This window comes from Mastigoproctus giganteus, chromosome 4 (assembly GCF_048544385.1).
Source record: "Mastigoproctus giganteus isolate SK-2022 chromosome 4, ASM4854438v1, whole genome shotgun sequence".
NCBI lineage: Eukaryota > Metazoa > Arthropoda > Arachnida > Uropygi > Thelyphonidae > Mastigoproctus > Mastigoproctus giganteus.
Genome location: NC_143578.1, coordinates 93,477,359 through 93,489,566, shown reverse-complemented (window position 1 = coordinate 93,489,566; position 12,208 = coordinate 93,477,359).

Below are 12,208 nucleotides of genomic sequence, written 5' to 3'. Positions count from 1 at the left end.
TTCTGAATCCACCTTTATATTCTGAACCTCATCCATTGTTTTAAATGCTAGAAATATGGCTACTCTTGGCAGGCATGCAGAGGTGATGTCATTTGTGGATCGAAAGACCATACACAAGCAGACTGTTCAGGCCCAATTCCCGTTTGTCCCAACCCAGCCTTTTCTAAATCATGTGAAATGTGGAAAACTGGAAAAAAAAAAAATTCAAAAATACAAAATTGAACACAATAAACAGCAGCACTTGCTGTAATTATTTTATGGCACCAGCATAAAAAAAAAAAAAAATAAATGCTGACTCGTTTGGATTATTGATGCTCTACTGTATATATAAAGAGAACTAAATTTGGTATACTTCTCTATAATCATGATTTTTAAGAGTTTTTTTTCCCTTCATGGGTAATTTCCGTTAACAGAACTATCAATTAATACACTTTTACAGAATGATTATTATCTTTGTTAACAGCACTGCATTGTGGAACTTCTGTGAGTCCTTTAGTCACATTCACTTTAACCACACACAGTCTGATTTCATCAATCACTTAGTGAATATGACCAAGGGACTTGCAAAAGTTCTGTAATGTGGTGATGTTAACAAAGATAACTGTAATATAGCAGTGTATTATGAGTAGCTAGCTTTTATTGGAATACATCATTAGGGAACACAAATTTGCCGAATAACACTGAACAACAAATTTTGGGTCATATCTTGCTACGGGCATGAAAGTAATTTTACTTTATAGGTTTTGGGGTGCTAAATATGAAAATAGTGCTTAAAATGGCAGGTTGGCTCTTGTTTTCAAAAAAAAAAGTAGTTTTTTATATTTATAAAAGGGTATTTTTTATTTGTGGCAGTAAGATGTAGCTACAAATATACCTGTATCAAACACAGGACCTGTTCACCTTTCACTTGTATTCAGCTTCGGGAGCATTCCTTTTCACCATCCAACAATAATCGGCTAACATGGCGGTACTCCATTTACTTTTGTATCTTTGTCCCATCGGTCTCGATGGAAGCACCTGCCACATTCGTCACTGACAGCATCACAGTTTGGTGGGAAAAAATCCAGGTGCGAGTGCAAGAAATGCATCTTCAATGACATGGTGCACCCCAGTTTTTCGTAAGTAATGAGATCTTCCACAAGCTGCCTATAGTTGCCAGCTTTAACATTTCCTAGAAAACAGCCGAAACATTTCAAAAGGCTCTCCACGCTGATTTCTCTCTATCACTAAGGACACATTTGAACTGTTCTCTTTGAAAAGGACCAATGAAAACACCTGCCTTAATCTTCTTTGTACTGTCTTGAGAATTTCTCTTGCAAGTATGTGAATGCAGGACTGTTTACTTCCAAAACCTTCACGATTTTTTTTTTTTTTTTTTCATGAGCTCAATTTTGATGTGTAGTGGTGGAAGCAAAACTTTATTTGGATTTACCAGAGGTTCAAATACGTTCTTCATTCCAGGCATTAATGATTTTCATTGAGGCCAACTCCTCTTCTCATAGTGCATATCCTTGGCATGACTATCCCACTTGCAGAGAAAGCAGCAATACTTAATGTGATCCATTTGTAGTCCTAATAAAATGCCAATTTCAAATTATCACATATCTGCCACTCATACTTCTGATAGTGTACACCTAAGGGGAGGTTCTCCATGTTTGTGTATGTTTCCATTCTGTAATAACATAGCATATTTCCGTAATAACACAGCCTTAAGGCTAACCTTAGAAGCGTCTATAAATAGTCACCATTCTTTGGGAACATGGCTCATGTTCATTGATGCCATTAGACTATCAACATCATTAGAACAGCGAGTTCACCTTGTTTGATAGAATTTATCATGGTCTTTATTTTGAGAACGAAACATTGTCACTTTCACAGAACGATCTAGAAGATTCCACTGTGGTAGCCTTGAGGCAAAAAGCTCTGCCTTATTCTTTGGCAGTTTGAGATCCCTGATGAGGTCATTAAACTCACTTTCTGTGATCTTATGTAGTTTAGAAGGATAAAGGTTTGGACAAAATGGTGAATCCCTTGACATAGATGGCTGCTGTACTTCTTTGTGTATATCAAGTTGATGTTCATCAGTGTCTTCATCAGAGTGTACAGAAAAACGGTCAGGTGGTTCAGGAATAGATAGTACTTCATTGTACACTTTTTCTCCATTGTCATCCCTTTTCTAATAGGAAGCACCATACAGAAGTAACAGCCTGTGATGTGATTTGTTGGCTCCTTCTGTATAATGGGCACTGCAAAAGGCATAAAATGTCTATTTCAATTCACCCATGCATTGAGTTTTGATGAACAGGTAGTGCAGCATATGTGTGGAGCCCAGTTCTTGTCCTGGTCGCCTACTTTACGCCCAAAGTACAAGAAGTAGGCCTTTTTTTTAAGGCTCGAGTTAAAAGACGCTTTCTTGAAGCTAATGTGATTTCTCCATATACGTAACAGAAGTCACCCAGGCTATTCACACAATTATGGGGCATATTAATCTTACACGACACAAATACTGTGCAAAAAGTAGGAATCTCACAGAGGACAACTGTTAACTGAGAACAAATCACCCAGTACTTAGCCACATTTGAGGATTACTGCAAGAGAGTTGAAAATGCATTTGATGCGACAACTTATCACATGACACAAAGCAAGGCGATTACATGGTAAGAGCATGGTGGTACTGAGACTGCTGTGTTGCCATGTGTTTTGAGCTATAGAGCTGTAGTTGATAATGTAGAGTAACTTGCTAATATGAGACCCCAACTGTAATTCAAAAACAAGGGTCAATCACCAAATTTGAATGTGATTTTCATGTTCAGCAGTATAAAATTAGTCAAAATTGGGTATTTCAGTTTTTGTAACATTTTACGTGTTGACAGTGTAATGAAACCTTCATTATTAAAATAATAAACTATTCTCTGTTAAGCACATTTCTTCCACCATTTCCATTGCAAACTGACTGCTAAAAGTTGTCAGTTCAAGGCCATTAACCAGGTGGGAATGACTCTTTGAGGCATGACAAAAATAATGATCAGTCACTTGCAGTGTACCATCTCATTTTCATGTGATGTTGAGATAAGAAGATTGACAAAAATTGCATACAATGTGACTGTAGCCTTATGGTGGCACATTTTTCATTCATTTTATAAAAAAATAAGTGTAACAATTAAGTTCTAGAACTAACATACAAAGAAGATGAATATTTAGCACAACCTACATAGGTCAAAATAAGTATTTAAGAATTATAAAGTTATTGTGGCTTAATATAAGCTACTGTCTGAATGCACCTGAGGTGATGTATAGATATGCTAAAGAGAATGAACAGAATTCTACTCATCATCATCATCAGCCATTTTCAATCCACTGCAGGATGAAGGCCTCTCCAGCAACTTTCCAGTTCTTTCTGTTTTGAGCACTGGCCATCCATTTACTACTCAAAAACTCATGAATTTCATCTATCCATCTCCGCCTTTGTCTTCCAGGTTTTCTTCTAGCTCCTCTTGGGTACCATTCTGTTATTTTCTTAGTCCATCTGTCATCATGTCTTCGAGCTATGTGTCCTGCCCAAGACCATTTTAGTTCTTTAGTTTTGATAAGAATGTCCTTTACTTGAGTTTGCTGCCTAATCCATGTGTTTCTCTTCTTATCTAACAGTCTGATTCCCAATATAATTCGTTCTATTCTTCGCTGTGTAGTTCGTAGCTTCTCTTCCATTCTTTTGGTGAGTGCCCAAGTTTCACTTCCATAAGTCATGGTGGGGAGTATACATTGATTCATTATTTTACGTTTCAGACAAACTGGGATATTGCTCTTCAGTATGTGACTATATTTCCTGAATGCTATCCATCCAAAATTTATTCTTCTCTTGACTTCCAGCCATTTATCATTATTCCAGCTAATAACTTGTCCCAGATAAGTATATGACTCCACCTTTTCAATTACTGCTCCTTCAATCATTATTTCCCTTTCCGTGGCATACTTGTTCATCATTACTTTTGTTTTAGCCATATTCATCTTTAGTCCAAAATCCTTACTAACTGTGCATAACTGATTAAGATTTTCCTCTAATTCTTTGGGATCGTGGCTTATGACCACAATGTCATCTGCAAATCGTAAATGGTTTAGGTACTCTCCGTTCACATTGACTCCTTTCTGCGACCAGTCTAATCTTCTGAAAGCTTCCTCAAGGGCAGCAGTAAACAGCTTCGGAGATATTGTGTCTCCTTGTCGAACTCCTTTCTCGATTTTAAATTTGCTACTGTCTTTGTCTAGTCTAATAAAGGATGTAGCACTCTCATATATTTTCTTCAAAATCATAATATATGGAGTATCTATGCCTTGTCTTTCCAGTGCCTGAAACATTGCCTTATGCTGTATAGAGTCAAATGCCTTTTCATAATCCACAAATGCCAGGCATAATGGTGTTTTATATTCATTTGCTTTCTCCATTAGCTGTGATATTACGTGAAGGTGATCCATAGTTGAGAATCCTGTCCTAAAGCCAGCTTGCTCTTTCGGTTGATTCTCATCAAGTATTCTTTCTAATCTGTTAGTAATGACCCTTGTGAACAACTTGTAGATATGGGATAACAAGCTAATTGGTCTATAATTTCCAATTTCTGATTTATCTCCTTTCTTATGCAGCAAAACTATGATTGCATTATTCCACTGCTTAGGCATCACACCTTTTCTAATGCACTTTGTGAAGAGCCTTGCCAGTTTTTGTGTTATGTCTCTTCCTCCCAATTTTAACAACTCTACAGTAACTTCATCTTCCCCCGGGGCTTTCCGATTCTTCATTTTCTTCAATGCATGTTCTACCTCATCAGGAAGAATATCGGGTATGTCGTATGTGTTGCTACTTTGCAATCCATCTTCCTCACTGCTGGTATCATTCCCTCGCTCCTTGTATAATTCTCTATAGTAGTCTTCTGCTATTTGAATTATGCCTTCTCTGCTGTTTATAAGTACACCATCGCTATTCTTCAGTTTCAGTATCATTTGTCTTTCTGTATTACTGCTCATGGCTGCTGATTTAAATCCTTTGTTTTCCCTTAATGCTTGTTCTACTTTTCTTGTGTTAAATCTTCTTATGTCCTCTCTGAGTCTCTTTCTAATGGCTGTGCATAACTCAGTATACTCAATTTTCTCCCTGTCAGTGTTTTTCTTGCTCTTCATTTGTCGTCTTTGGTTCATCATGACAAGTGTTTCTTGACTAATTTTTTCTTCTTTGGATTTCTGTTTCCCTATAGGTTTCTTGGGCTTTATCACTTTCAGAAAGTTGTAATATTCCTCGTCGATATCTTGGTCCTGAGCAGTCTGCAGAAGCTCAAACTTGTTCTTAAGTTCCAGTACATACTGCTTTTTCTCCTCCTCTGTTATTTCAAAGACCTTTGTATTATTTACTCGAGTCAGTTTTTTCCTTTCCTTTCCTACATCTATATCAAGTGTACATCTTACCATTCTGTGATCACTTCCAACATTTACCTTATTCAGGACGGTAACATCATTCACAATATATCTTCTGTTAGTGAGGATGAAGTCGATTTCATTAGTTGTTAATCCATTTGGACTCTTCCATGTCCACTTTCTGTTCACCCTTTTCTTGAAAAAAGTGTTCATTACTGACATTCCTTGAGATTCTGCAAATTCCACAAGTCTTTCACCTCTTTATTTCTTTCACCAATTCCAAAATTTCCTATAGTTCCTCTTTCTGCGCTGTTTTGCCTTTTTCCAACCTTAGCATTGAAGTCGCCCATAATAATAGTGTAGTGGGTTTTCTGCTCATCTAGAAGACTCTCAATTTCGGTGTACATTTCTTCAACCTCTTCATCATCATGGCTCGATGTTGGTGCATAAATCATTATAATCTTTAGATTGTACCTCTTAGAAATCTTGAGTATTAGTCTTGACACCCTTGGTGATGTACTTTTGAATTCCAAAATGTTGTTTTTAAGATCTTTATGAACCAGAAACCCAACTCCACCTTCACTCCTTTCACTGTTTCCATTAGTGTACAGGAGATTTCCACTTGATAAACTTATAAGTGATTCATTTCTTCTTCTTGTTTCAGCCAAACCAATGATATTCCAATTCACATTTTCTAATTCCTTTTCCAGCTCTAATATCCTGTCTTCACCGATGAGTGATCGTACGTTATAACATGCCAGGTTCAATTTCCGTGCATGGCAGCCTGGTCGTACCCAGAGATTCTTAGCACCCTCTGCTTCCACTCTGATCCTCTCGCTGCCGTAAGAGGGAGAGTGAAAGCTGCTGGGGACTGAGGGCCATTTGTATTGTTGTGCTCTCATTGCTGGAGGGTTTGGTCTTTTCCTCTTCACGCTGACCAGGCGTCTTGAAGAGAACCACTCTACACGTTCGTTGCCACCTAAGTGACGTAACAGGGCTTACCATCGAGAAGGTGTGCATGAGTGGATTTTAGGGAGGCAGGCCAACCGGACTTCTCCTAAATCTTCTGTAATAGAGAGATATTGGATCCATCAGTGTTTCAGGCTGAGTGTCTGATAACACACAGGATACCTGTTCCCCTCTAAGCCCCCTTTTCTTGAAAAAAGTGTTCATTACTGACATTCCTTGAGATTCTGCAAATTCCACAAGTCTTTCACCTCTTTTATTTCTTTCACCAATTCCAAAATTTCCTATAGTTCCTCTTTCTGCGCTGTTTTGCCTTTTTCCAACCTTAGCATTGAAGTCCCCCATAATAATAGTGTAGTGGGTTTTCTGCTCATCTAGAAGACTCTCAATTTCGGTGTACATTTCTTCAACCTCTTCATCATCATGGCTCGATGTTGGTGCAACCAACATCATGGCTCGATGTTGAATTCTACTATTAACACTTTATTTAAAGAAAACCTGTCTATTACTTTATTCTCTTATAACTTGTATTAAAGAACTATTATTAGGAAACATAAAAAAAATCCCATATCTAGGTTATTTATTTATACATTTTGTCTATAAAATTGTGAGGTAAAAGGTAGTTTCACTGAATGAAGGCAAAATTAGGTAAAAATTTTAGGATAGCAACAGACACCCTTGTCCTCAGGTGATTTAATTTACCAATTTTTGAAATAAATAATCAACAGAAAGTTAAAAATATATGAGTGAAGAATACTTTGTTTTACAGAAATATAATTTCCTGTATGCAGTAGTGACAGTGCTGGAAATTATAGTTATGGAAATATATAAGGAAAATAGTTGAATTTGGTTAGACACTATAATCTTAAATCACTTGTAGGTCACCAAAGCTAATTGCTTAACCAGAAAGAGAGGGTAACATCAGCTTAAAGATAAGGTGGTAGCAAGTCAAAAAACATTGGAAAGTAGTTTTCAGTATAACATGTGGGTTTTAGATAGTGTACTAGACCAGTGGTTCCCGAACTACTGAGATCTACAGACCCCTTCAAAAAAAAAAGTTTGCGGACCCCTATGTATGAATATTGGGTTTTCTGAAAAGAAAATTCAAAGTTTTATGTTTAAAACAACTCAACTTTATTCTTATTTTTACATAAATATATAATAACTTCATCATCAATCTGCTATACATAGAACGAATAATTTGACCAGTTGCAGAGGGTCCGTTTCGTGGACCCCCTAGGACTGGTATACGGACCCTCGGGGGTCCACGGACACAGTTTGGGAAATGCTATACTAGACCATACTAATTGGAAAACAACTTCACAGAAATTGTTTATGGGAAGGGGACAGAAACTTATCTTAATACAGTAAACCCTCGATTTAACGGACTAATAGGGGAGAAGGGGCATCCGTTAAATCGAATGTAACCTAGGGTGGGGGCATTTTTTATTGTTCTTTAATGTAAAAAAAAAAAAAAAAAAAGCTTTAATACAATATACAGTACTGTACAATATAAAATTATGTTGCAGTTTGGCCTTTGATTTACGGATATCAGAAACAGTTGTTTTTTTATGCCGTAAATTTCACAAACATATGCTACTGAGATGCCTTGTTTTAATTTCTCAATATTAGCTCTTAATTTCTGTGCCACATTTAAGTTCACACACTTTATTTTAACTCCTCTATCGCTTGATGCCATTTTAAATTGTAAGAACTGCAAAATTATTTAATAAATAAAGTCACAATTCAGAAATCACAGAAACACTCTATATACAATCCAACTGCACGATAACTTGAGGCAGACTGAGACCTAAACAAAGCGAGTCGGTAGACCTGCAGTTTAGTGTCCTGAGTCATGTTCAGCTCACAAATCACTGCCATCTGTTATCTGGGAAAACAGCTATTTGAACACATTTTCAGAAAGAATAAAAAACAATTTCCTGAATTTGATTATAAAAATAAAAGTAGGTATTTATCAAAACAATAATGGAAATAGGTAATTATTATTAATACCTAAAAAAAATATGGTCGAGATTAATATGTACATTACTGTATTATTATTTGTCCAGTCTGTTAAATCCGAAATCCGCTATATCGGGGTCTGTTAAATCGAGGGTTTACTGTGCCTATATATATATATATATATGTTTTTTAAAAGTTAATTGTATTCTATATAACGAGTTATAGAGTACAATTAGCATAAAAATATATATATATGTATATATATTTGTTTGTTATTTGGTTTTTAGGAGCATTAGCATATTGCTCTGGGAATATGCGGTGGTCATTCCCTGACCGTTCCGCATCCTCCGTATTTGGTGGTGTGTGTGTGTGTGTGTGTGTGTGTGTGTATATATATATATACTGTATATATAGTAACTTCTTTTTTCCTCCTCTTTACAGACAATTTTGAATATGTTTTCTAAACTGGATAGCCTAATATAAAAATAGTAAAAGCTACATTATACTGCATAAACTACTTCTAATGCTTTTTACTTGCTGATACCTTATCTTCAACATTCTTAAAGATTAGAGAAGTCTAATCTTTAGGAATGGAGTTGTTTCAGTGGTTATTTCTACTTCTATTGAAAATATTATTTTATATTTTTTTTTCAACCTTTCTTAGCTTCAGTTGACATTTACCTTCTATTTCTGGTTTAGCAGTTAGCCTTAGTGACCTACAAATTAATGAGATTTTAGTGTCTATCCTTATCAACTAGAATTTCCAGGCAGGACTGTCGCTTGTATTATACACTGAGTGATCACTGAATTATGACCACCCACATGGAAACTGAATGTGACCCATGTTGACCACATGAGGTATGAGAGTGCACAGTTAGTCGACCTATGTAGCATAGATAAGGTGTCAGTGGTTCAGTAGGTAGTAAAATTCCAAGTGTGATGGGTAAAAGGTTTATCGGACTTTGATAAAGGACAGATTGTGGGAGCTCAATGAGCTGGTTTCTCAATTTCCCAAACAGCTGAACTGGTGGGGTGTTCAAGAGCCACCGCTGTTAAAGTGTACCAGGACTGGCATAAAAATGGTCAAACAACGACCCGACGGCAAAACTGCAAAGGCTGATGTTAGAGGTGGGTGCTAGGTCCGATGACTCGTGCAGGCGAAAGGCACAGCACTGTTGAAAAGTTGACTACCCAATACAACAATGGCCAACCCAGAACAATATATGGCATGACCATGCATTGTGTGCTCACACGTATGGGCTATACCAGCAGACAACCTCCGCGCATCCTCTCCTAACCAAGGTTCATCAGCGTTAAAAGACTCGCCTGGTGCAAAGAGCATGCAAGTTGGACATTAGAAGATTGGAAGAAGGTGTGCTGGTCATGTATGGATTTGGCGTCAACAACATGAGGCTCTTCATCCATCATGCATAGTATCAAAAGTGCAGGCTGGTGGAAGGGGTTGCATGGTGTGGGGCATGTTTCACTGGCAGGAACTTGGACCCCTGGTACATGTGGAACAACGTATCAGTGGTCTCTGCTATTGTCAACTGCTTGCCGACAGTGTACACCCTGCTATGTTACACTTTTTCCCGAATGGCGATGGTGTCTTCCAAGATGATAAATGTGCCAAGCCATCAGGCACTTGATGTGCAGGTATGGTTTGAGGAACACAGTTCTGACTTCCAGCATATTGATTGGCTTCCGAACTCTCCCGATACCAATCCCATAGAGCACTTGTGGAACACTAGAGAAAGGCATATCATGCGTCTGGATACACCAAACACCTCCATACCTGCATTACGCACAGCTTGGTTGGCCATACCTCCCAAACGCTTACAACATCTTGTTGAATCAACGCCACATTGGATAGATGCTGTACTGAGGGCAAAAGGAGGACCTACGAAGTATTAGGTAGATGGTCATAATTCATTGATCACTCAGTGTATTCTTATTCGTATATCTAACTTTCTGCTGATCATTTAATTAATGCTCTTGGCTGTTAGGGTACCCGAGTCTGTTTTATCCTAAAATCTTTACCTAATTTTACCTTCATTCAGCAAAATAGTTAGACATTTACTTGTTAACCTATAGCCAAATTTTATAAACAAAATGAATAAGCAGAATATGAATATATGCTTACATCGCATTCTATCTTTGCTGCACTGCACAAGGCAAGGATGGTAGTTTCTGATAATGAATGCATACAGAATATACATAATTCATATATATTTGTATTCAAATAAAAAAGTAATCCTCTGAGATGTGTAAGTCACAAAAAACGTGCATAGTTCAATGTATGTGCATAGGAAAATTAATGATAAACTATTTTAAAAAGGTTTTTATATAATGCTCGTTAAAACAAATGAAGATTTTGTAAAAATATAGCATTAACAAGTACACCATTCTTTGAATACCGATTACAAAATTCAGTATCACATTGCAGAATTCTCTAACAGAAATAAAGCAAATTTCATGCCAGTATTAATTACTTTTTTAGTTGGTACACTTTGATGCTGCAAACGAAGAGCAATGTCAACTTTTTTGTCAATAGTAAGAAGTCAGCGAACAGCTAGTAGCAACATAAAATAATTAATGATGTCAGAAATTATGGTAATAGATATTTCAATAATCTATTAAGAATACAGGATGGAAAGGAGCAAGAACTAAGAAAAACAAGAGCTGCATAAGTCTAACAATTACAAATACTGTACTTTTTTTTTATAGGCCTATTTCATTTCAAAAATTGAAGTCAGAAGCACAAGATTTAAGTTTCTTAGAGTGTGTGTGTGTATGTGTGTAAAAACTTTTTACAATGTAAGAGAGCTTTTTAATGCAAATCTAATAAAATATGCATTCATGCTAGATATAAAATAACAGGGGAGACTGTTTTACCAGGGATAGAATATATTTAAATAGAAGGGTTGCAAGAATATTTGCTGATGCTATTAAGCCAGTGCTAGGTGTGTTGGAAAACTGATAGCTTTCTGTTTTTATCAGAACATGTAGCACTCTGGAAAGCTCTGCTCTGGGTCATCATGCAACAAGTAACTACATGGCTGGGTTGGGGCAACTAAGAGTAAGAACAGGTGCATGTATACTTGCTTGTACACTAATTCTAGGAGCACAGTAAATAAATTTGATGAATTTGAAGTACTGGTTAAGTCATCAAATGCAGACATTGTGAAGATACCAGAAACATCGTGTCACCCAGATACAAGGGATGCAAAATTTGAATGTCGTGAGTATAATGCGCACAGAGAGGACAGGACATGGGGGGGGAAAGGTTATGCTCTTAGTTAAGAAGTATATGAAATCTAAGGCAGTGCATCCAGTCAGCATGGGTGGCCATTGCAATGTTGGATCAGTCTGGTGTGACATATGGACTGGGAATATAAATATGAAAGTAGGAGTATGTTATATGCCTAATAACTGTGATAACATAACAAATAACCATACAGAGAAATAGAATGGGCTAATAAATCAGAATGTCTTATAATGGGAGATTTTAACTTTCCACATATTGATTGGAACTTGTGGGTTAGTCACTCACATGCTAGCAAGACTTGAGTAGATTTACTGGATGATTATTTTCTACAGCAGCAGCACATCAGAGAGACAAACAGAGGAAACAATACCCTTGATCTGATTATCAGCAGTGATTCTTTATGCATTAAAAATCTGCAGGCAAAAGTCCCTCTGGGTGGCAATTATCAGAGTGTGCTGATGCGGGATTTACTTAAAGATGTAACTACTATCAAGGGTAAAGGGAAAGGCTTTTGCTTTTGTAAGGGTGACTACAGTGATTTCAGACAGTTCTCAAATTCTATACAGTGGAACCATCTGATGTTGCAAACATCAAATTCTAAATGGGAAA